At 48.6% G+C, this 24,290-nt stretch overlaps 6 non-coding genes across 6 annotated transcripts; all 6 read right to left on the reverse strand.

Moving 5' to 3' along the window:
• Window positions 1-10,727: 10,727 nt before the first annotated feature.
• TRNAS-UGA (transfer RNA serine (anticodon UGA)) lies at window positions 10,728-10,800 on the reverse strand. Its single transcript has one exon. It is a non-coding gene; the product is annotated as a tRNA-Ser (tRNA).
• A 919-nt stretch (window positions 10,801-11,719) lies between these two features.
• On the reverse strand, window positions 11,720-11,792 carry TRNAW-CCA (transfer RNA tryptophan (anticodon CCA)). Its single transcript has one exon. It is a non-coding gene; the product is annotated as a tRNA-Trp (tRNA).
• A 426-nt stretch (window positions 11,793-12,218) lies between these two features.
• Window positions 12,219-12,291, reverse strand: TRNAW-CCA (transfer RNA tryptophan (anticodon CCA)). The gene has a single exon. It is a non-coding gene; the product is annotated as a tRNA-Trp (tRNA).
• Window positions 12,292-13,712: 1,421 nt separating this feature from the next.
• TRNAW-CCA (transfer RNA tryptophan (anticodon CCA)) lies at window positions 13,713-13,785 on the reverse strand. The gene has a single exon. It is a non-coding gene; the product is annotated as a tRNA-Trp (tRNA).
• A 1,419-nt stretch (window positions 13,786-15,204) lies between these two features.
• Window positions 15,205-15,277, reverse strand: TRNAW-CCA (transfer RNA tryptophan (anticodon CCA)). Its single transcript has one exon. It is a non-coding gene; the product is annotated as a tRNA-Trp (tRNA).
• Window positions 15,278-18,188: 2,911 nt separating this feature from the next.
• On the reverse strand, window positions 18,189-18,261 carry TRNAW-CCA (transfer RNA tryptophan (anticodon CCA)). Its single transcript has one exon. It is a non-coding gene; the product is annotated as a tRNA-Trp (tRNA).
• Window positions 18,262-24,290: the final 6,029 nt, after the last annotated feature.

A 24,290-nucleotide genomic window follows, 5' to 3' on the forward strand; every position in this document is an offset into this window, starting at 1 on the left:
GCGCCTGTAGTTTGTACATTCAAAAATTAGCAGTGCTAGCGAAAGACCACCGTGAGTTTCGCTTCTTTTCTCGCGATGCTGGACAAACTGCGTGCTTTGCTTGTCATGGACGTTAGGTTGACCGCGGTCTGTGGTTCGGCGAATCGGAGCTTTGGCCCAAATTCATTGCCAAGTTCCTTGCGAAAACTCCTGTTCATAAACAGTTACAGTGGCAATTGTTTGTTTGTTAATATTGAAAGACTATACGGCGTTTTACAGATCAAGTGATTTGTTTGGAAACAGAAGATGCTGAATTAATTGTGCTCGCTCATAAAAAACAGTGGGCGAGCCCAATTCGGCTCGCCCGCTGTTCCTTTATGGGCGCCACATCTATGGCTGTCAGCTCGAACTGGTCACCTGAGAGCGATAATTTCTTGTGTGATATGTGCCTCACTACTTCAGTGTTTAACTCGTAAATGGTGACGAAATTTTTGAATGCCTGTAGCTTATAGCAAAAGCAAGGACAGTGGGGTGAAAGCCTGAACTCTCAATCAGGAAAGATATGCGATATGCAAAAATAGCTTACCGGTCAAGCTTCAAGTGAAGGCAGTGTGGGGTGTTTGCACGCTCTTTACTTCAATTAAGAAACTGACCATACAAATATTTCAACTTATCTCTGTGGCCTACAGCATACAGTAAAGAAGCTAAAGCAATCAAGCTGCTCTTTCCATGCAGCATAATGATTATGCACTGCTGGTGGAAACTGCACAACATATATTCGTGGAGTTGCATGTGCAGCTTTCCTCAATGCCTCTCGCGTGACGCAGCCTACAGTTACACTGAAAAATATGCCAAATAAAATACATTTCCTTGCAATATGATGATTGAGCATATATGTGTATAGTGTGCATAGCTTCAAGATGCAACACATACTGTTGGTATCGCCTCTCATAAAGTACTAGTATTTGTGTATCTCTTCATTAGTCTAAGATCACCGATTCAATCCTTTCTTTTTTTTCTTTTCATTTGACATTGAGACGGACAACATTTGCAAGTGTCATTACGCAGCAGAATGCTTCAATTCAGAGTAGTGCAGTTCAGCAAATTTTTGCTATAGTCTCAGGAAACTTAAAAATGGTGTATATAGGTGTAGATGTGCAAGTCAAAACTCAAAAGGCTGTAGGAGCTGTTTTGCTCAGCCTATCCTTGTGCTGAAAAAGAGAGTCAGGCTGGTTGGTTATAATGAGTCGATTGAGTGAACAGTGCTCTAAGATAGTAAGGGAGATAAAGAAGCAGAATTGTTGACATCTTCTCTCCCATCCCATCTGTTAGTGCTGTTCAGTCGTTTGAGAATTGTCTTTCTGTGGTCTTTACAAGTGAATATGAGCTCGTGAAGTTTAGTACTGGAGTTGGCTTTCACATTTCTGCTATCACATTTACTTTTCCTTCTACAGATGAAACTACAAGCCAGTTCTTCATACAAACTTGTGATGCCTAATGGTGGTAATAGTGTGCAGTTATAGTGAGTTGTCTCCATTCATATGCAAAACACAATGTAAGGGAGATTTTGATCGCCAGTTTGACCGTCATCTGCTTGGCAGGCAACACATCAATGTTGTGCACACAGCCTTTGTCGTGCATCTATGGCTGCGTCCAACTTTCAGAAACGAATGGTTGAAAGAGAAGCAAATGATGCTATTAGATCTAGTTGAAGTATCTCGCTTTTGTCATTGTTTTACAGTAAGCTTGATATGTCGAGTAGTTGTTGCTCAGCGTGCATGTTGTCATATAAAGATTTCTGCATAATGAATGGAAGCAAGCACTTTTCTACTAATGTTGAAAATGTGCTGCAAGCCAAGACCAAAATTGTGAAATATGAAAAAGTGTACCTGTCGCAAATAATCATGAAGTAATCATTATATGAAAGCTCTAACTTTGACCTCTTTCATATTGGAAGGACCTACACAGTCTCAACGACTAATTTTTTAGCATGCAAGCATGTACATGGCCACGTAGTTTGCATGCTCTCTTAGAGCATCTGTTCACGCACTGGCTCCATGTGCTTCTACAAGCTCGCACTAATACGTGACCAGCTCATTCTCATTCAATCTTGCACAGTGGCTGTGCGTGCTTCTGTGAGCTCGCTCATGGGCTCATTCAAACTCACAAGAACTTGTACAATCTCATGCGTTCCTGCACAGTGGCTCTACGTGCTCTCATAAATCCACGTTTAATCTACCAAGAACTCACATATTCTTATACATTCTCATTCCCTCTCACACTTTCTTGTACAGCTCACATACAATTTTTTCAGTAGGGAAGCGTATCGGTTATCCTCAACGAGAAGGCTGGACCCTTCATTCTCTGAACAACATGGACAGAGACATCAAGCGGTGCCGCCTCAAGTCCTTCAAAATACATGTCGCTTGCCTCACGCCTTCGAGTTGCGAATTCGCTTTCATGTTCTTTTTTTTTATGTCTGAGCCTGCCAACAAGCGCTCTTTATAAACAATGTCTGCGGCGATCAACTAATCATAATTTCTCGTTTTCGAAAGCACCGATAAAAAAACATGCCTCCTGCTATAGGGAACCAAAGCTGGAGTTTGCTCCGCGACGCCAGCGCTCGGTTTCCAGCGGAGTGGAGAGGAACTACAAAACCTACGCGTACCGCGCCCGCGCTGCGCGCGGAGTCTGCGCAGCCCGCTCGCTCGGTAGCGCGTGCTACAGGCAGCCGCACGTGCACGTAGAGCGGGAGAAGGAGCGTGAGGACGAGGGGGGATGGTCGTGCGTCTGTGCGGGCAAAGCCGGCGCTCTTTGCCAGTGGTGTTTCTTATTTTTGCTTTTTTCTGTGCCCCGGCTGACATAGAGGCTGGCTGGAGGCAGGCTTTTTATCGGTGCTTTCTAAAGTGAGAAATTATGATTAATCGATCACCGCGGACATTGTTTTCAAAGAGCACTTATTGGCAGGCTCAGACAAACAAAAAACATGAACGCGAATTCGGTACTCGAAGGCAGAGGCAAGCGACAGGTATTTTGAAGGAAGGCGGTACCTCTAAATGTCTCTTCCATGTTGTTCAGAGAATGAAGGGTCCAGCCTTCTCGTTGAGAATTGATAAGCGTGTACACAGCGACGAGTGCTCCGGGCGCTGGTTGGGGAGCTTCCTTCCCATTTGTGACTGCTCACTTGAAAGGCGCCTATTCAACTCTTTGGGAACAGACGTTTTAGGCGATGCTGCCGGCGCCGTGGTGCCTGCTTTCGGCACGTTTAGGACGCGTTCCCTACAAAGGCACAAAGCATGCCGCCTTACGCTTTGGTTCCTGCTGACAGCGGTCAGGGGGAGTTCGCTGCTGTGGCGCTGCCATCCGAAATCAATGACTTAGCTACCTTTAACGATTAGAGCTTTCTTAACGACCTGGATCACGGACGAGAAGCCGAGGCATGTCATTTTTTCGGCAGTTTCCTCCCTCCGCGAGTCGAAGAGCGAGGAAATACCTGACGACTTTTCATGCAGGCGGGGAGATCTCTCCAAACCTTTGTCATCTTAATTCCACAGCTACGCTGCACAATCCCTAGTTCACCTATCTCCTCGAGCGAATGCGCAGTTTTGAGCTTCCGAAGCAGGATCGCTTATGAGGATAGAACGATTAACGTATGTGTTTTCCCTTTATGAGCGCCGAGTGATGGCATTAATGACATATATCTGTTTCTTGAGGCCGACTTGGTTCCGCGATGGCTGCTGCGGCACCGCCAGTTACAAACAGAGGTGCGAGATACGAGCGGTACGAGATACCTAGAAAAATAACCGACAACCATCGTTTCAACACGAAAGAGAAAAGAGAGAAAAACACTTTCACGAGTTTTGCGAAAAAGCGCGCCGTCACTTTTTCATTCCAGTTTTTTTTTTTCTTCCCCCTTTGTTGGAGCGCGACGGCGGCCAGAATGCGGTCGGAGGAGGAGAGAAACAACCGAGCGCGCGCGCGCAAACACGTGCTGGAAGGCAGCACGGAGCAGACGACAGCATGGTTTTCTATGCGGCGGGGAGCAGACGACGCGGCCGCACTGCGCGGAGGTTTTGACGGGGTCTCCATGGAGGGCGCTGACGCACAGAGTGGCGCAGCGCCCCCTGGCCCAGGTTTTCTCCCCTATGGGGGCACAGAAAAAAGCAAAAATAAGAAACTCTACTGGCAAAGCGCGCCGGCTTTGCGCGCGAAGACGCGCGACCATCCCCCCCCCCCTCTCGTGCTCACTCTCCTTCTCCCGTTCCGCAAGCACGTGCGGCTGCCCGTGGTACGCAGATTCCACAGACAGCCGTGCGCAGCGCGAGGGGATGCGGTTGGTTTTCTAGTTCCTCTTCGTTCCGCTAGAAACCGAGCGCTGGCGTCGCGGAACAACCTCCAGCTTGGGTTCCTTATACCTGTGATTTCGTTATACGTGCAAGTATAAAAAGGATAAGAACGACCGTGTGCAGTAGAGTGGTGCTTACGCGGTGACCCCCACCATAGTAAAAAAAAAATAAGAAAAAGAAAGACTTTTAGGCTTCCCCCCAACCTTCCTGAATCAAATGTAGGCAAAACCGGAAGCGAAACATGAATAGCTCTGATGCCAATGTCGTGGTCCACTGGAAGAGCTGTTTTGGAATACAGGCGCAGCCATCGCTGCTGGCGGCGGCTTGCCGCAGAGCAAGAACCGCATTAGCCTCCAAATTCCACACTGCTTCGAGATGCGCGCCGTCTTTTGCTGGCAGCAGGCGCGAAGGACGCGGCGATCGTGGTCCAACCGAGAGATCAAACCTTGGGCAGTGAGTGAGTGAGTGAGTGAATAAACTTTATTAAACAGAGACAAAAACAAAGGTAACCTAAGTGGGCCCTTACCTTGAGCAGCGATCGGTTGGAAGCGACGCTCGCGTCGCGCGTGCACTCACACACAGGGCGTACAGTGAAAGAGGCAAGAACAAAACGGGGGACCGCGCTATTCTTCGAGAAGAGGAAGGGACGTCCCTCGCAAGACGCGGTTCTCCTTTCAGCTGAGCGAACGAACAGAAAAGAGCGACGGCTACATCGTACGTGGTCAGCGAAGATGCACCGAGCAGTGCTTGCGGTCTCGAGAAACACCGACCTCCACCCTTGGCGCAATGCGCAGGCCGCGCGGAAAAAGAAACGACCTCAGTGTGGCGCTGATCTTCTGTTAATTTCTTCCAGTGTTTGCGTTTCTTTTCTTTTTTGTTCTGTTCCACCAATCTCTCGGTGTGTGCCACTCGGCCTCTCAGCCCTTCTTCTGTCCAGACTGTCTGAGCCTTCTCTGCCTTCGTGCAACGACACACACGCACGAAGAGAGGCGTGCCGCGCGCTGAACCGGATTTTTGATATCGCCGAGCGCTGAAAGAGACTTCTGCCGTGCCAAGAGGGACGTGGGTGGCGTGCTTCCGATTGTACGCGCGCTGGTCTGGAGCAGCGCAGTAACGCTTAAGGACATTAAAGACAAGAAGTTTAGAATAGGAGTCCCCAAGCTTCCCCCAAAGAGCTTGGGGCGTCGAAATGCGCATGCGCAGAACGTAAGGCGCGCTTGGGGTCTCGGGTTAACGCCAGGGGCGGCCCCTATTTTTTGAAAATAGCGTTCGCCCCAAGCCGCCGTTGGGTCGCTTGGATTATGGCAAACATGGCGGCGTTCGGCCAAGTGGCGGCCGCTCGCCTCGGCACACATTCGTCGTCCCCGCTCCATGCTGTCACGCGTTCATGGAAAACGAAAGGTCAACGAAGCTTATGCTATGTCTCATGATGCCCGCACCACCAACTTTTAGCGAAAGAACGAACTATATTTTCTTGCTGCTTCCAGATTTACCGAGCTGCTAGGCTTAGCGAGTTGCCTCCTATGGTTGCCATGGGGACCAGGCGGCGCAAGGCGCGGAAGGTTCAAATGGGGAGAAAGTTTTTGCAGATCGTCGATGCGCAATCACGTGACATATGGGTGACGTAGCCTACACGTAACGTTCGCGTATCTCGCGTTTTTTTTTCCTTGTAAGAGGAAGCGCTCGCGGCTGTTCGTTTTGTCCGTTTTGTCAGAGCCGTTTTGTCCACGCCATGGCTCCTCCTTCAACACAGTCTTCTCCCCTCCCCCATGGCTCCAAGCAGTGCTGACATGACTATGCGCAGCAGAAAAACAGAATATTCCTCCCCAGGGGGAATGAATGCGCGCAGATTTTGTGCGTTCGCAGTCTTTTGCTTTCGTTCTTTTTCTTCCGGTGGTCTGGCGGGGTTAGAACTAGTATTCGAAACGACGCAGGGACTTCGAGTCGTGAGTCTGCTTCTTCGCAGCGTGCCGCAGGGATCGTGAGTTTGCTTCCTCACTACAATGGAAACGTGCAAGAGTACCGACTTTATGCGGGGCCGCAAATATATTGAGTACCTGCGCATGAGTTATTTGCACACGCGCGCGCCCACAAACATGCAGTTTTGTAGTGGCAAAAAGCGAATACCTTTAACTGCATGAGAGCAGCTTGCGCGCAAACGTTGATGATTTTAAGCCGTGAAATTATACACGATGTTACTTAGCTTACGGATACGTCACAATATATATATATATATATATATATATATATATATATATATATATATATGAAGGAAAGAAGCCAACAGTCGGCGAGGCCAAGGAAAGCATTGGGGATTATGTTTTGTCTTTATTTTTTTAATTTTTACTTGGATAATCAAAGAAATGAGTAATGCAATCTGCTTAGGGGAAATATAATTAAACACAAAGTAGACGGAAAAGCAACGTGCCGATGGTGGGGACCGAACCCACGACCTCCGAATATCGCGTCCGGTGCTCTTCCAACTGAGCTACATCACCCGCTGTCCCCCCTGCTACTTTCTCGGGTAATAATGTTGTCTGTATACGAACCTTGAGAGTGTTCACCAGCGCCGCCCTCAACCATAGCGGCGGACGTGGAACGTCCTGTGTTACCGCCAGCGTCACGTAGAACGTGATCAAGAGCGAGGGAGAAAGCTGTGCTAGAACCCTCTTGCGCTACCTATGGCTTCAAGACTGCCAGACCCGAGACCCCCGTAAGCTACAAGCAGATAAATGAAGGGGAAATGAGGGTTCTCGTTATAATACATGAGGGAAAGAAGCCAACAGTCGGCGAGACCAAGGAAAGCATTGGGGATTATGTTTTGTCTTTTTTTTTTAATTTTTACAAGGATAATCAAAGAAATGAGTAATGCAATCTGCTTAGGGGAAATATAATTAAACACAAAGTAGAAGGAAAAGCAACGTCCGATGGTGGGGACCGAACCCACGACCTCCGAATATCGCGTCCGGTGCTCTTCCAACTGAGCTACATCAGCCGCTGTCCCCCCTGCTACTTTCTCGGGTATTAATGTTGTCTGTATACGAACCTTGAGAGTGTTCACTAGCGCCGCCCTCAACCATAGCGGCGGACGTGGAACGTCCTGTGTTACCGCCAGCGTCACGTAGAACGTGATCAAGAGCGAGGGCGAAAGCTGTGCTAGAACCCTCTTGCGCTACCTATGGCTTCAAGACTGCCAGACCCGAGACCCCGTAAGCTAGAAGCAGATAAATGAAGGGTAAATGAGGGTTCTCGTTATAATACATGAAGGAAAGAAGCCAACAGTCGGCGAGGCCAAGGAAAGCATTGGGGATTGTTTTGCCTTTTTTTTTAAATTTTTACTTGGATAATCAAAGAAATGAGTAATGCAATCTGCTTAGGGGAAAGATAATTAAACACAAAGTAGAAGGAAAAGCAACGTGCCGATGGTGGGGACCGAACCCACGACCTCCGAATATCGCGTCCGGTGCTCTTCCAACTGAGCTACATCGGCCGCTGTCCCCCCTGCTACTTTCTCGGGTATTAATGTTGTCTGTATACGAACCTTGAGAGTGTTCACCAGCGCCGCCCTCAACCATAGCGGCGGACGTGGAACGTCCTGTGTTACCGCCAGCGTCACGTAGAACGTGATCAAGAGCGAGGGCGAAAGCTGTGCTAGAACCCTCTTGCGCTACCTATGGTTTCAAGACTGCCAGACCCGAGACCCCCGTAAGCTACAAGCAGATAAATTAAGGGGAAATGAGGGTTCTCGTTATAATACATGAAGGAAAGAAGCCAACAGTCGGCGAGGCCAAGGAAAGCATTGGGGATTATGTTTTGTCTTTTTTTTAATTTTTACTTGGATAATAAAAGAAATGAGTAATGCAATCTGCTTAGGGGAAATATAATTAAACACAAAGTAGAAGGAAAAGCAACGTGCCGATGGTGGGGACCGAACCCACGACCTCCGAATATCGCGTCCGGTGCTCTTCCAACTGAAATACATCAGCCGCTGTCCCCCCTGCTACTTTCTCGGGTATTAATGTTGTCTGTATACGAACCTTGAGAGTGTTCACCAGCGCCACCCTCAACCATAGCGGCGGACGTGGAACGTCCTGTGTTACCGCCAGCGTCAAGTAGAACGTGATCAAGAGCGAGGGCGAAAGCTGTGCTAGAACCCTTTTGCGCTACCTATGGCTTCAAGACTGCCAGACCCAAGACCCCCGTAAGCTACAAGCAGATAAATGAAGGGGAAATGAGGGTTCTCGTTATAATACATGAAGGAAAGAAGCCAACAGTCGGCGAGACCAAGGAAAGCATTGGGGATTATGTTTTGTCTTTATTTTTTTAATTTTTACTTGGATAATCAAAGAAATGAGTAATGCAATCTGCTTAGGGGAAATATAATTAAACACAAAGCAGAAGGAAAAGCAACGTGCCGATGGTGGGGACCGAACCCACGACCTCCGAATATCACGTCCGGTGCTCTTCCAACTGAGCTACATCACCCGCTGTCCCCCCTGCTACTTTCTCGGGTAATAATGTTGTCTGTATACGAACCTTGAGAGTGTTCACCAGCGCCGCCCTCAACCATAGCGGCGGACGTGGAACGTCCTGTGTTACCGCCAGCGTCACGTAGAACGTGATCAAGAGCGAGGGCGAAAGCTGTGCTAGAACCCTCTTGCGCTACCTATGGCTTCAAGACTGCCAGACCCGAGACCCCCGTAAGCTACAAGCAGATAAATGAAGGGGAAATGAGGGTTCTCGTTATAATACATGAGGGAAAGAAGCCAACAGTCGGCGAGACCAAGGAAAGCATTGGGGATTATGTTTTGTCTTTTTTTTTAATTTTTACAAGGATAATCAAAGAAATGAGTAATGCAATCTGCTTAGGGGAAATATAATTAAACACAAAGTAGAAGGAAAAGCAACGTGCCGATGGTGGGGACCGAACCCACGACCTCCGAATATCGCGTCCGGTGCTCTTCCAACTGAGCTACATCAGCCGCTGTCCCCCCTGCTACTTTCTCGGGTATTAATGTTGTCTGTATACGAACCTTGAGAGTGTTCACTAGCGCCGCCCTCAACCATAGCGGCGGACGTGGAACGTCCTGTGTTACCGCCAGCGTCACGTAGAACGTGATCAAGAGCGAGGGCGAAAGCTGTGCTAGAACCCTCTTGCGCTACCTATGGCTTCAAGACTGCCAGACCCGAGACCCCCGTAAGCTAGAAGCAGATAAATGAAGGGTAAATGAGGGTTCTCGTTATAATACATGAAGGAAAGAAGCCAACAGTCGGCGAGGCCAAGGAAAGCATTGGGGATTGTTTTGCCTTTTTTTTTAAATTTTTACTTGGATAATCAAAGAAATGAGTAATGCAATCTGCTTAGGGGAAAGATAATTAAACACAAAGTAGAAGGAAAAGCAACGTGCCGATGGTGGGGACCGAACCCACGACCTCCGAATATCGCGTCCGGTGCTCTTCCAACTGAGCTACATCGGCCGCTGTCCCCCCTGCTACTTTCTCGGGTATTAATGTTGTCTGTATACGAACCTTGAGAGTGTTCACCAGCGCCGCCCTCAACCATAGCGGCGGACGTGGAACGTCCTGTGTTACCGCCAGCGTCACGTAGAACGTGATCAAGAGCGAGGGCGAAAGCTGTGCTAGAACCCTCTTGCGCTACCTATGGTTTCAAGACTGCCAGACCCGAGACCCCCGTAAGCTACAAGCAGATAAATTAAGGGGAAATGAGGGTTCTCGTTATAATACATGAAGGAAAGAAGCCAACAGTCGGCGAGGCCAAGGAAAGCATTGGGGATTATGTTTTGTCTTTTTTTTTATTTTTACTTGGATAATAAAAGAAATGAGTAATGCAATCTGCTTAGGGGAAATATAATTAAACACAAAGTAGAAGGAAAAGCAACGTGCCGATGGTGGGGACCGAACCCACGACCTCCGAATATCGCGTCCGGTGCTCTTCCAACTGAAATACATCGGCCGCTGTCCCCCCTGCTACTTTCTCGGGTATAATTTTGTTGTCTGTATACGAACCTTGAGAGTGTTCACCAGCGCCGCCCTCAACCATAGCGGCGGACGTGGAACGTCCTGTGTTACCGCCAGCGTCAAGTAGAACGTGATCAAGAGCGAGGGCGAAAGCTGTGCTAGAACCCTTTTGCGCTACCTATGGCTTCAAGACTGCCAGACCCAAGACCCCCGTAAGCTACAAGCAGATAAATGAAGGGGAAATGAGGGTTCTCGTTATAATACATGAAGGAAAGAAGCCAACAGTCGGCGAGACCAAGGAAAGCATTGGGGATTATGTTTTGTCTTTATTTTTTTAATTTTTACTTGGATAATCAAAGAAATGAGTAATGCAATCTGCTTAGGGGAAATATAATTAAACACAAAGTAGAAGGAAAAGCAACGTGCCGATGGTGGGGACCGAACCCACGACCTCCGAATATCACGTCCGGTGCTCTTCCAACTGAGCTACATCAGCCGCTGTCCCCCCTGCTACTTTCTCGGGTAATAATGTTGTCTGTATACGAACCTTGAGAGTGTTCACCAGCGCCGCCCTCAACCATAGCGGCGGACGTGGAACGTCCTGTGTTACCGCCAGCGTCACGTAGAACGTGATCAAGAGCGAGGGCGAAAGCTGTGCTAGAACCCTCTTGCGCTACCTATGGCTTCAAGACTGCCAGACCCGAGACCCCCGTAAGCTACAAGCAGATAAATGAAGGGGAAATGAGGGTTCTCGTTATAATACATGAGGGAAAGAAGCCAACAGTCGGCGAGACCAAGGAAAGCATTGGGATTATGTTTTGTCTTTTTTTTAATTTTTACTTGGATAATCAAAGAAATGAGTAATGCAATCTGCTTAGGGGAAATATAATTAAACACAAAGTAGAAGGAAAAGCAACGTGCCGATGGTGGGGACCGAACCCACGACCTCCGAATATCGCGTCCGGTGCTCTTCCAACTGAGCTACATCGGCCGCTGTCCCCCCTGCTACTTTCTCGGGTATTAATGTTGTCTGTATACGAACCTTGAGAGTGTTCACTAGCGCCGCCCTCAACCATAGCGGCGGACGTGGAACGTCCTGTGTTACCGCCAGCGTCACGTAGAACGTGATCAAGAGCGAGGGCGAAAGCTGTGCTGGAACCCTCTTGCGCTACCTATGGCTTCAAGACTGCCAGACCCGAGACCCCCGTAAGCTAGAAGCAGATAAATGAAGGGTAAATGAGGGTTCTCGTTATAATACATGAAGGAAAGAAGCCAACAGTCGGCGAGGCCAAGGAAAGCATTGGGGATTATGTTTTGTCTTTTTTTTTAATTTTTACTTGCATAATCAAAGAAATGAGTAATGCAATCTGCTTAGGGGAAAGATAATTAAACACAAAGTAGAAGGAAAAGCAACGTGCCGATGGTGGGGACCGAACCCACGACCTCCGAATATGGCGTCCGGTGCTCTTCCAACTGAGCTACATCGGCCGCTGTCCCCCCTGCTACTTTCTCGGGTATTAATGTTGTCTGTATACGAACCTTGAGAGTGTTCACCAGCGCCGCCCTCAACCATAGCGGCGGACGTGGAACGTCCTGTGTTACCGCCAGCGTCACGTAGAACGTGATCAAGAGCGAGGGCGAAAGCTGTGCTAGAACCCTCTTGCGCTACCTATGGCTTCAAGACTGCCAGACCCGAGACCCCCGTAAGCTACAAGCAGATAAATGAAGGGGAAATGAGGGTTCTCGTTATAATACATGAAGGAAAGAAGCCAACAGTCGGCGAGGCCAAGGAAAGCATTGGGGATTATGTTTTGTCTTTTTTTTTTTAATTTTTACTTGCATAATCAAAGAAATGAGTAATGCAATCTGCTTAGGGGAAAGATAATTAAACACAAAGTAGAAGGAAAAGCAACGTGCCGATGGTGGGGACCGAACCCACGACCTCCGAATATGGCGTCCGGTGCTCTTCCAACTGAGCTACATCGGCCGCTGTCCCCCCTGCTACTTTCTCGGGTATTAATGTTGCCTGTATACGAACCTTGAGAGTGTTCACCAGCGCCGCCCTCAACCATAGCGGCGGACGTGGAACGTCCTGTGTTACCGCCAGCGTCACGTAGAACGTGATCAAGAGCGAGGGCGAAAGCTGTGCTAGAACCCTCTTGCGCTACCTAAGGCTTCAAGACTGCCAGAACCGAGACCCCCGTAAGCTACAAGCAGATAAATGAAGGGGAAATGAGGGTTCTCGTTATAATACATGAAGGAAAGAAGCCAACAGTCGGCGAGGCCAAGGAAAGCATTGGGGATTATGTTTTGTCTTTTTTTTTAATTTTTACTTGGATAATCAAAGAAATGAGTAATGCAATCTGCTTAGGGGAAATAGAATTAAACACAAAGTAGAAAGAAAAGCAACGTGCCGATGGTGGGGACAGAACCCACGACCTCCGAATATCGCGTCCGGTGCTCTTCCAACTGAGCTACATCGGCCGCTGTCCCCCCTGCTACTTTCTCGGGTATTAATGTTGCCTGTATACGAACCTTGAGAGTGTTCACCAGCGCCGCCCTCAACCATAGCGGCGGACGTGGAACGTCCTGTGTTACCGCCAGCGTCACGTAGAACGTGATCAAGAGCGAGGGCGAAAGCTGTGCTAGAACCCTCTTGCGCTACCTATGGCTTCAAGACTGCCAGAACCGAGACCCCCGTAAGCTACAAGCAGATAAATGAAGGGGAAATGAGGGTTTTTGTTATAATACATGAAGGAAAGAAGCCAACAGTCGGCGAGGCCAAGGAAAGCATTGGGGATTATGTTTTGTCTTTTTTTTTTAATTTTTACTTGGATAATCAAAGAAATGAGTAATGCAATCTGCTTAGGGGAAATATAATTAAACACAAAGTAGAAAGAAAAGCAACGTGCCGATGGTGGGGACCGAACCCACGACCTCCGAATATCGCGTCCGGTGCTCTTCCAACTGAGCTACATCGGCCGCTGTCCCCCCTGCTACTTTCTCGGGTATTAATGTGGTCTGTATACGAACCTTGAGAGTGTTCACCAGCGCCGCCCTCAACCATAGCGGCGGACGTGGAACGTCCTGTGTTACCCCCAGCGTCACGTAGAACGTGATCAAGAGCGAGGGCGAAAGCTGTGCTAGAACCCTCTTGCGCTACCTATGGCTTCAAGACTGCCAGACCCGAGACCCCCGTAAGCTACAAGCAGATAAATGAAGGGGAAATGAGGGTTCTCGTTATAATACATGAAAGAAAGAAGCCAACAGTCGGCGAGGCCAAGGAAAGCATTGGGGATTATGTTTTGTCTTTTTTTTTTTAATTTTTACTTGCATAATCAAAGAAATGAGTAATGCAATCTGCTTAGGGGAAAGATAATTAAACACAAAGTAGAAGGAAAAGCAACGTGCCGATGGTGGGGACCGAACCCACGACCTCCGAATATGGCGTCCGGTGCTCTTCCAACTGAGCTACATCGGCCGCTGTCCCCCCTGCTACTTTCTCGGGTATTAATGTTGTCTGTATACGAACCTTGAGAGTGTTCACCAGCGCCGCCCTCAACCATAGCGGCGGACGTGGAACGTCCTGTGTTACCGCCAGCGTCACGTAGAACGTGATCAAGAGCGAGGGCGAAAGCTGTGCTAGAACCCTCTTGCGCTACCTATGGCTTCAAGACTGCCAGACCCGAGAACCCCGTAAGCTACAAGCAGATAAATGAAGGGGAAATGAGGGTTCTCGTTATAATACATGAAGGAAAGAAGCCAACAGTCGGCGAGGCCAAGGAAAGCATTGGGGATTATGTTTTGTCTTTTTTTTTAATTTTTACTTGGATAATCAAAGAAATGAGTAATGCAATCTGCTTAGGGGAAATATAATTAAACACAAAGTAGAAAGAAAAGCAACGTGCCGATGGTGGGGACCGAACCCACGACCTCCGAATATCGCGTCCGGTGCTCTTCCAACTGAGCTACATCGGCCGCTGTCCCCCCTGCTACTTTCTCGGGTATTAATGTTGCCTGTATACGAACCTTGAGAGTGTTCACCAGCGCCGCCCTCAACCATAGCGGCGGACGTGGAACGTCCTGTGTTACCGCCAGCGTCACGTAGAACGTGATCAAGAGCGAGGGCGAAAGCTTTGCTAGAACCCTCTTGCGCTACCTATGGCTTCAAGACTGCCAGAACCGAGACCCCCGTAAGCTACAAGCAGATAAATGAAGGGGAAATGAGGGTTTTTGTTATAATACATGAAGGAAAGAAGCCAACAGTCGGCGAGGCCAAGGAAAGCATTGGGGATTATGTTTTGTCTTTTTTTTTAATTTTTACTTGGATAATCAAAGAAATGAGTAATGCAATCTGCTTAGGGGAAATATAATTAAACACAAAGTAGAAAGAAAAGCAACGTGCCGATGGTGGGGACCGAACCCACGACCTCCGAATATCGCGTCCGGTGCTCTTCCAACTGAGCTACATCGGCCGCTGTCCCCCCTGCTACTTTCTCGGGTATTAATGTGGTCTGTATACGAACCTTGAGAGTGTTCACCAGCGCCGCCCTCAACCATAGCGGCGGACGTGGAACGTCCTGTGTTACCCCCAGCGTCACGTAGAACGTGATCAAGAGCGAGGGCGAAAGCTGTGCTAGAACCCTCTTGCGCTACCTATGGCTTCAAGACTGCCAGACCCGAGACCCCCGTAAGCTACAAGCAGATAAATGAAGGGGAAATGAGGGTTCTCGTTATAATACATGAAAGAAAGAAGCCAACAGTCGGCGAGGCCAAGGAAAGCATTGGGGATTATGTTTTGTCTTTTTTTTTTAATTTTTACTTGCATAATCAAAGAAATGAGTAATGCAATCTGCTTAGGGGAAAGATAATTAAACAAAAAGTAGAAGGAAAAGCAACGTGCCGATGGTGGGGACCGAACCCACGACCTCCGAATATGGCGTCCGGTGCTCTTCCAACTGAGCTACATCGGCCGCTGTCCCCCCTGCTACTTTCTCGGGTATTAATGTTGTCTGTATACGAACCTTGAGAGTGTTCACCAGCGCCGCCCTCAACCATAGCGGCGGACGTGGAACGTCCTGTGTTACCGCCAGCGTCACGTAGAACGTGATCAAGAGCGAGGGCGAAAGCTGTGCTAGAACCCTCTTGCGCTACCTATGGCTTCAAGACTGCCAGACCCGAGACCCCCGTAAGCTACAAGCAGATAAATGAAGGGGAAATGAGGGTTCTCATTATAATACATGAAGGAAAGAAGCCAACAGTCGGCGAGGCCAAGGAAAGCATTGGGGATTATGTTTTGTCTTTTTTTAATTTTTTACTTGGATAATCAAAGAAATGAGTAATGCAATCTGCTTAGGGGAAATATAATTAAACACAAAGTAGAAGGAAAAGCAACGTGCCGATGGTGGGGACCGAACCCACGACCTCCGAATATCGCGTCCGGTGCTCTTCCAACTGAGCTACATCGGCCGCTGTCCCCCCTGCTACTTTCTCGGGTATTAATGTTGTCTGTATACGAACCCTGAGAGTGTTCACCAGCGCCGCCCTCCACCATAGCGGCGGACGTGGAACGTCCTGTGTTACCGCCAGCGTCACGTAGAACGTGATCAAGAGCGAGGGCGAAAGCTGTGCTAGAACCCTCTTGCGCTACCTATGGCTTCAAGACTGCCAGACCCGAGACCCCCGTAAGCTACAAGCAGATAAATGAAGGGGAAATGAGGGTTCTCGTTATAATACATGAAGGAAAGAAGCCAACAGTCGGCGAGGCCAAGGAAAGCATTGGGGATTACGTTTTGTCTTTTTTTTTAATTTTTACTTGGATAATCAAAGAAATGAGTAATGCAATCTGCTTAGGAGAAAGATAATTAAACACAAAGTAGAAGGAAAAGCAACGTGCCGATGTTGGGGACCAAACCCACGACCTCCGAATATCGCGTCCGGTGCTCTTCCAACTGAGCTACATCGGCCGCTGTCCCCCCTGCTACTTTCTCGGGTATTAATGTTGTCTGTATACGAACCTTGAGAGTGTTCACCAGCGCCGCCCTCAACCATAGCGGCGGACGTGGAAGGTCCTGTGTTACCGCCAGCGTCACGTAGAACGTGATCAAGAGCGAGGGCGAAAGCTGTGCTAGAACCCTCGTGCGCTACCTATGGCTTCAAGACTGCCAGACCCGAGACCCCCGTAAGCTACAAGCAGATAAATGAAGGGGAAATGAGGGTTCTCGTTATAATACATGAAGGAAAGAAGCCAACAGTCGGCGAGGCCAAGGAAAGCATTGGGGATTATGTTTTGTCTTTTTTTTTAATTTTTACTTGGATAATCAAAGAAATGAGTAATGCAATCTGCTTAGGGGAAATATAATTAAACACAAAGTAGAAAGAAAAGCAACGTGCCGATGGTGGGGACCGAACCGACGACCTCCGAATATCGCGTCCGGTGCTCTTCCAACTGAGCTACATCGGCCGCTGTCCCCCCTGCTACTTTCTCGGGTATTAATGTGGTCTGTATACGAACCTTGAGAGTGTTCACCAGCGCCGCCCTCAACCATAGCGGCGGACGTGGAAGGTCCTGTGTTACCGCCAGCGTCACGTAGAACGTGATCAAGAGCGAAGGCGAAAGCTGTGCTAGAACCCTCTTGCGCTACCTATGGCTTCAAGACTGCCAGACCCGAGACCCCCGTAAGCTACAAGCAGATAAATGAAGGGGAAATGAGGGTTCTCGTTATAATACATGAGGGAAAGAAGCCAACAGTCGGAGAGACCAAGAAAAGCATTGGGGATTATGTTTTGTCTTTTTTTTTTAATTTTTACTTGGATAATCAAAGAAATGAGTAATGCAATCTGCTTAGGGGAAATATAATTAAACACAAAGTAGAAAGAAAAGCAACGTGCCGATGGTGGGGACCGAACCCACGACCTCCGAATATCGCGTCCGGTGCTCTTCCAACAGAGCTAGATCGGCCGCTGTCCCCCCTGCTACTTTCTCGGGTATTAATGTTGTCTGTATACGAACCTTGAGAGTGTTCACCAGCGCCGCCCTCAACCATAGCGGCGGACGTGGAACGTCCTTTGTTACCGCCAGCGTCAAGTAGAACGTGATCAAGAGCGAGGGCGAAAGCTGTGCTAGAACCCTCTTGCGCTACCTATGGCTTCAAGACTGCCAGACCCGAGACCCCCGTAAGCTAAAAGCAGATAAATGAAGGGTAAATGAGGGTTCTCGTTATAATACATGAAGGAAAGAAGCCAACAGTCGGCGAGGCCAAGGAAAGCATTGGGGATTATGTTTTGTCTTTTTTTTTAATTTTTACTTGGATAATCAAAGAAATGAGTAATGCAATCTGCTTAGGGGAAAGATAATTAAACACAAAGTAGAAGGAAAAGCAACGTGCCGATGGTGGGGACCGAACCCACGACCTCCGAATATCGCGTCCGGTGCTCTTCCAACTGAGCTACATCGGCCGCTGTCCCCCCTGCTACTTTCTCGGGTATTAATGTTGTCTGTATACGAACCTTGAGAGTGTTCACCAGCGCCGCCCTCAACCATAGCGGCGGACGTGGAACGTCCTGTGTTACCCCCAGCGTCACGTAGAACGTGATCAAGAGCGAGGGCGAAAGCTGTGCTAGAACCCTCTTGCGCTACCTATGGCTTCAAGACTGCCAGACCCGAGACCCCCGTAAGCTAAAAGCAGATAAATGAAGGGTAAATGAGGGTTCTCGTTATAATACATGAAGGAAAGAAGCCAACAGTCGGCGAGGCCAAGGAAAGCATTGGGGATTATGTTTTGTCTTTTTTTTTTAAATTTTTACTTGGATAATCAAAGAAATGAGTAATGCAATCTGCTTAGGGGAAAGATAATTAAACACAAAGTAGAAGGAAAAGCAACGTGCCGATGGTGGGGACCGAACCCACGACCTCCGAATATGGCGTCCGGTGCTCTTCCAACTGAGCTACATCGGCCGCTGTCCCCCCTGCTACTTTCTCGGGTATTAATGTTGTCTGTTATCGAACCTTGAGAGTGTTCACCAGCGCCGCCCTCAACCATAGCGGCGGACGTGGAACGTCCTGTGTTACCGCCAGCGTCACGTAGAACGTGATCAAGAGCGAGGGCGAAAGCTGTGCTAGAACCCTCTTGCGCTACCTATGGCTTCAAGACTGCCAGACCCGAGACCCCCGTAAGCTACAAGCAGATAAATGAAGGGGAAATGAGGGTTCTCATTATAATACATGAAGGAAAGAAGCCAACAGTCGGCGAGGCCAAGGAAAGCATTGGGGATTATGTTATGTCTTTTTTTAATTTTTTACTTGGATAATCAAAGAAATGAGTAATGCAATCTGCTTAGGGGAAATATAATTAAACACAAAGTAGAAGGAAAAGCAACGTGCCGATGGTGGGGACCGAACCCACGACCTCCAAATATCGCGTCCGGTGCTCTTCCAACTGAGCTACATCGGCCGCTGTCCCCCCTGCTACTTTCTCGGGTATTAATGTTGTCTGTATACGAACCTTGAGAGTGTTCACCAGCGCCGCCCTCCACCATAGCGGCGGACGTGGAACGTCCTGTGTTACCGCCAGCGTCACGTAGAACGTGATCAAGAGCGAGGGCGAAAGCTGTGCTAGAACCCTCTTGCGCTAACCTATGGCTTCAAGACTGCCAGACTCGAGACCCCAGTAAGCTACAAGCAGATAAAAGAAAGGGAAATGAGGGTTCTCGTTATAATACATGAAGGAAAGAAGCCAACAGTCGGCGAGGCCAAGGAAAGCATTGGGGATTATGTTTTGTCTTTTTTTTTAATTTTTACTTGGATAATCAAAGAAATGAGTAATGCAATCTGCTTAGGAGAAAGATAATTAAACACAAAGTAGAAGGAAAAGCAACGTGCCGATGTTGGGGACCAAACCCACGACCTCCGAATATCGCGTCCGGTGCTCTTCCAACTGAGCTACATCGGCCGCTGTCCCCCCTGCTACTTTCTCGGGTATTAATGTTGTCTGTATACGAACCTTGAGAGTGTTCACCAGCGCCGCCCTCAACCATAGCGGCGGACGTGGAAGGTCCTGTGTTACCGCCAGCGTCACGTAGAACGTGATCAAGAGCGAGGGCGAAACCTGTTCTAGAACCCTCGTGCGCTACCTATGGCTTCAAGACTGCCAGACCCGAGACCCCCGTAAGCTACAAGCAGATAAATGAAGGGGAAATGAGGGTTCTCTTTATAATACATGAAGGAAAGAAACCAACAGTCGGCGAGGCCAAGGAAAGCATTGGGATTATGTTTTGTCTTTTTTTTTATTTTTACTTGGATAATCAAAGAAATGACTAATGTAATCTGCTTAGGGGAATGATAATTAAACACAAAGTAGAAGGAAAAGCAGCGTGCCGATGGTGGGGACCGAACGCACGATCTCCGAATATCGCGTCCGGTGCTCTTCCAACTGAGCTACATCGGCCGCTGTCCCCCCTGCTACTTTCTCGAGTATTAATGTTGTCTGTATACGAACCTTGAGAGTGTTCCCCAGCGCCGCCCTCAACCATAGCGGCGGACGTGGAAGGTCCTGTGTTACCGCCAGCGTCACGTAGAACGTGATCAAGAGCGAGGGCGAAAGCTGTGCTAGAACCCTCTTGCGCTACCTATGGCTTCAAGACTGCCAGACCCGAGACCCCCGTAAGCTACAAGCAGATAAATGAAGGGGAAATGAGGGTTCTCGTTATAATACATGAAGGAAAGAAGCCAACAGTCGGCGAGGCCAAGGAAAGCATTGGGGATTATGTTTTGTCTTTTTTTTTAATTTTTACTTGGATAATCAAAGAAATGAGTAATGCAATCTGCTTAGGGGAAAGATAATTAAACACAAAGTAGAAGAAAAAGCAACGTGCCGATGGTGGGGACCGAACCCACGACCTCCGAATATCGCGTCCGGTGCTCTTCCAACTGAGCTACATCGGCCGCTGTCCCCCCTGCTACTTTCTCGGGTATTAATGTGGTCTGTATACGAACCTTGAGAGTGTTCACCAGCGCCGCCCTCAACCATAGCGGCGGACGTGGAATGTCCTGTGTTACCGCCAGCGTCACGTAGAACGTGATCAAGAGCGAGGGCGAAAGCTGTGCTAGAACCCTCTTGCGGTACTTAAAGCTTCAAGACTGCCAGACCCCAGACCCCCGTAAGCTAGAAGCAGATAAATGAAGGGGAAATGAGGGTTCTCGTTATAATACATGAAGGAAAGAAGCCAACAGTCGGCGAGGCCAAGGAAAGCATTGGGGATTATGTTTTGTCTTTGTTTTAATTTTTACTTGGATAATCAAAGAAATGAGTAATGCAATCTCCTTAGGGGAAAAATAATTAAACACAAAGTAGAAGGAAAAGCAACGTGCCGATGGTGGGGACCGAACCCACGACCTCCAAATATCGCATCCGGTGCTCTTCCAACTGAGCTACATCGGCCGCTGTCCCCCCTGCTACTTTCTCGGGTATTAATGTTGTCTGTATACGAACCTTGAGAGTGTTCACCAGCGCCGCCCTCAACCATAGCGGCGGACGTGGAACGTCCTGTGTTACCGCCAGCGTCACGTAGAACGTGATCAAGAGCGAGGGCGAAAGCTGTGCTAGAACCCTCTTGCGCTACCTATGGCTTCAAGACTGCCAGACCCGAGACCCCCGTAAGCTACAAGCAGATAAATGAAGGGGAAATGAGGGTTCTCGTTATAATACATGAAGGGTTCTAGCACAGCTTTCGCCCTCGCTCTTGATCACGTTCTACGTGACGCTGGCGGTAACACAGGACGTTCCACGTAAGCCGCTATGGTTGAGGGCGGCGCTGGTGAACACTCTCAAGGTTCGTATACAGACAACATTAATACCCGAGAAAGTAGCAGGGGGGACAGCGGCCAATGTAGATCAGTTGGAAGAGCACCGGACGCGATATTCGGAGGTCGTGGGTTCGGTCCCCACCATCGGCACGTTGCTTTTCCTTCTACTTTGTGTTTAATTATCTTTCCCCTAAGCAGATTGCATTACTCATTTCTTTGATTATCCAAGTAAAAATTAAAAAAAAAAGACAAAACATAATCCCCAATGCTTTCCTTGGCCTCGCCGACTGTTGGCTTCTTTCCTTCATGTATTATAACGAGAACCCTCATTTCCCCATCATTTATCTGCTTGTAGCTTACGGGGGTCTCGGGTCTGACAGCCTTGAAGCCATAGGTAGCGCAAGAGGGTTCTAGCACAGCTTTCGCCCTCGCTCTTGATCACGTTCTACGTGACGCTGGCGGTCACACAGGACGTTCCACGTCCGCCACTATGGTTGAGGGCGGCGCTGGTGAACACTCTCAAGGTTCGTATACAGACAACATTAATACCCGAGAAAGTAGCAGGGGGAACAGCGGCCGATGTAGCTCAGTTGGAAGAGCACCGGACGCGATATTCAGAGGTCGTGGGTTCGGTCCCCACCATCGGCACGTTGCTTTTCCTTCTACTTTGTGTTTAATTATCTTTCCCCTAAGCAGATTGCATTACTCATTTCTTTGATTATCCAAGTAAAAATTAAAAAAAGGACAAAACATAATCCACAATGCTTTCCTTGGCCTCGCCGACTGTTGGCTTCTTTCCTTCATGTATTATAACGAGAACCCTCATTTCCCCTTCATTTATCTGCTTGTAGCTTACGGGGGTCTCGGGTCTGGCAGTCTTGAAGCCATAGGTAGCGCAAGAGGGTTCTAGCACAGCTTTCGCCCTCGCTCTTGATCACGTTCTACGTGACGCTGGCGGTAACACAAGACGTTCCACGTCCGCCGCTATGGTTGAGGGCGGCGCTGGTGAACACTCTCAAGGTTCGTATACAGACAACATTAATACCCGAGAAAGTAGCAGGGGGGACAGCGGCCGATGTAGCTCAGTTGGAAGAGCACCGGACGCGATATTCGGAGGTCGTGGGTTCGGTCCCCACCATCGGCACGTTGCTTTTCCTTCTACTTTGTGTTTAATTATCTTTCCCCTAAGCAGATTGCATAACTCATTTCTTTGATTATCCAAGTAAAAATTAAAAATAAAAGACAAAACATAATCCCCAATGCTTTCCTTGGCCTCGCCGACTGATGGCTTCTTTCCTTCATGTATTATAACGAGAACCCTCATTTCCCCATCATTTATCTGCTTGTAGCTTACGGGGGTCTCGGGTCTGACAGTCTTGAAGCCATAGGTAGCGCAAGAGGGTTCTAGCACAGCTTTCGCCCTCGCTCTTGATCACGTTCTACGTGACGCTGGCGGTAACACAGGACGTTCCACGTCCGCCACTATGGTTGAGGGCGGCGCTGGTGAACACTCTCAAGGTTCGTATACAGACAACATTAATACCCGAGAAAGTAGCAGGGGGGGCAGCGGCCGATGTAGCTAAGTTGGAAGACCACCAGACACGATATTCAGAGGTCGTGGGTTCGGTCCCCACCAACGGCACGTTGCTTTTCCTTCTACTTTGTGTTTAATTATCTTTCCCCTAAGCAGATTGCATTACTCATTTCTTTTATTATCCAAGTAAAAATTAAAAAAAGACAAAACATAATCCCCAATGTTTTCCTTGGCCTCGCCGACTGTTGGCTTCTTTCCTTCATGTATTATAACGAGAACCCTCCTTTCCCTTCATTTATCTGCTTGTAGCTTACGGGGGTCTCGGGTCTGGCAGTCTTGAAGCCAGAGATAGCGGAAGAGGGTTCTAGCACAGCTTTCGCCCTCGCTCTTGATCACGTTCTACGTGACGCTGGCGTTAACACAGGACGTTCCACGTCCGCCGCTATGGTAGAGGGCGGCGCTGGTGAACACTCTCAAGGTTCGTATACAGACAACATTAATACCCGAGAAAATAGCAGGGGGGACAGCGGCCGATGTATCTCAGTTGGAAGAGCACCGGACGCGATATTTTGAGGTCGTGGGTTCGGTCCCCACCATCGGCACGTTGCTTTTCCTTCTACTTTGTGTTTAATTATCTTTCCCCTAAGCAGATTGCATTACTCATTTCTTTGATTATCCAAGTAAAAATTTAAAAAAAAGGCAAAACATAATCCCCAATGCTTTCCTTGGCCTCGCCGACTGTTGGCTTCTTTCCTTCATGTATTATAACGAGAACCCTCATTTCCCCTTCATTTATCTGCTTGTAGCTTACGGGGGTCTCTGGTCTGGCAGTCTTGAAGCCATAGGTAGCGCAAGAGGGTTCTAGCACAGCTTTCGCCCTCGCTCTTGATCACGTTCTACGTGACGCTGGCGGTAACACAAGACGTTCCACGTCCGCCGCTATGGTTGAGGGCGGCGCTGGTGAACACTCTCAAGGTTCGTATACAGACAACATTAATACCCGAGAAAGTAGCAGGGGGGACCGCGGCCGATGTAGCTCAGTTGGAAGAGCACCGGACGCGATATTCGGAGGTCGTGGGTTCGGTCCCCACCATCGGCACGCTGCTTTTCCTTCTACTTTGTGTTTAATTATCTTTCCCCTAAGCAGATTGCATTACTCATTTCTTTGATTATCCAAGTAAAAATTAAAAATAAAAGACAAAACATAATCCCCAATGCTTTCCTTGGCCTCGCCGACTGTTGTCTTCTTTCCTTCATGTATTATAACGAGAACCCTCATTTCCCCTTCATTTATCTGCTTGTAGCTTACGGGGGTTTCGGGTCTGGCAGTCTTGAAACCATAGGTAGCGCAAGAGGATTCTAGCACAGCTTTCGCCCTCGCTCTTGATCACGTTCTACGTGACGCTGGCGGTAACACAGGACGTTCCACGTCCGCCGCTATGGTTGAGGGCGGCGCTGGTGAACACTCTCAAGGTTCGTATACAGACAACATTAATACCCGAGAAAGTAGCAGGGGGGACAGCGGCCGATGTAGCTCAGTTGGAAGAGCACCGGACGCGATATTCGGAGATCGTGGGTTCGGTCCCCACCATCGGCACGTTGCTTTTCTTTCTACTTTGTGTTTAATTATCTTTCCCCTAAGCAGATT

Source organism: Amblyomma maculatum, chromosome 7, assembly GCF_055883805.1.
Source record: "Amblyomma maculatum isolate TAMU_Amacu chromosome 7, ASM5588380v1, whole genome shotgun sequence".
Lineage (NCBI taxonomy): Eukaryota > Metazoa > Arthropoda > Arachnida > Ixodida > Ixodidae > Amblyomma > Amblyomma maculatum.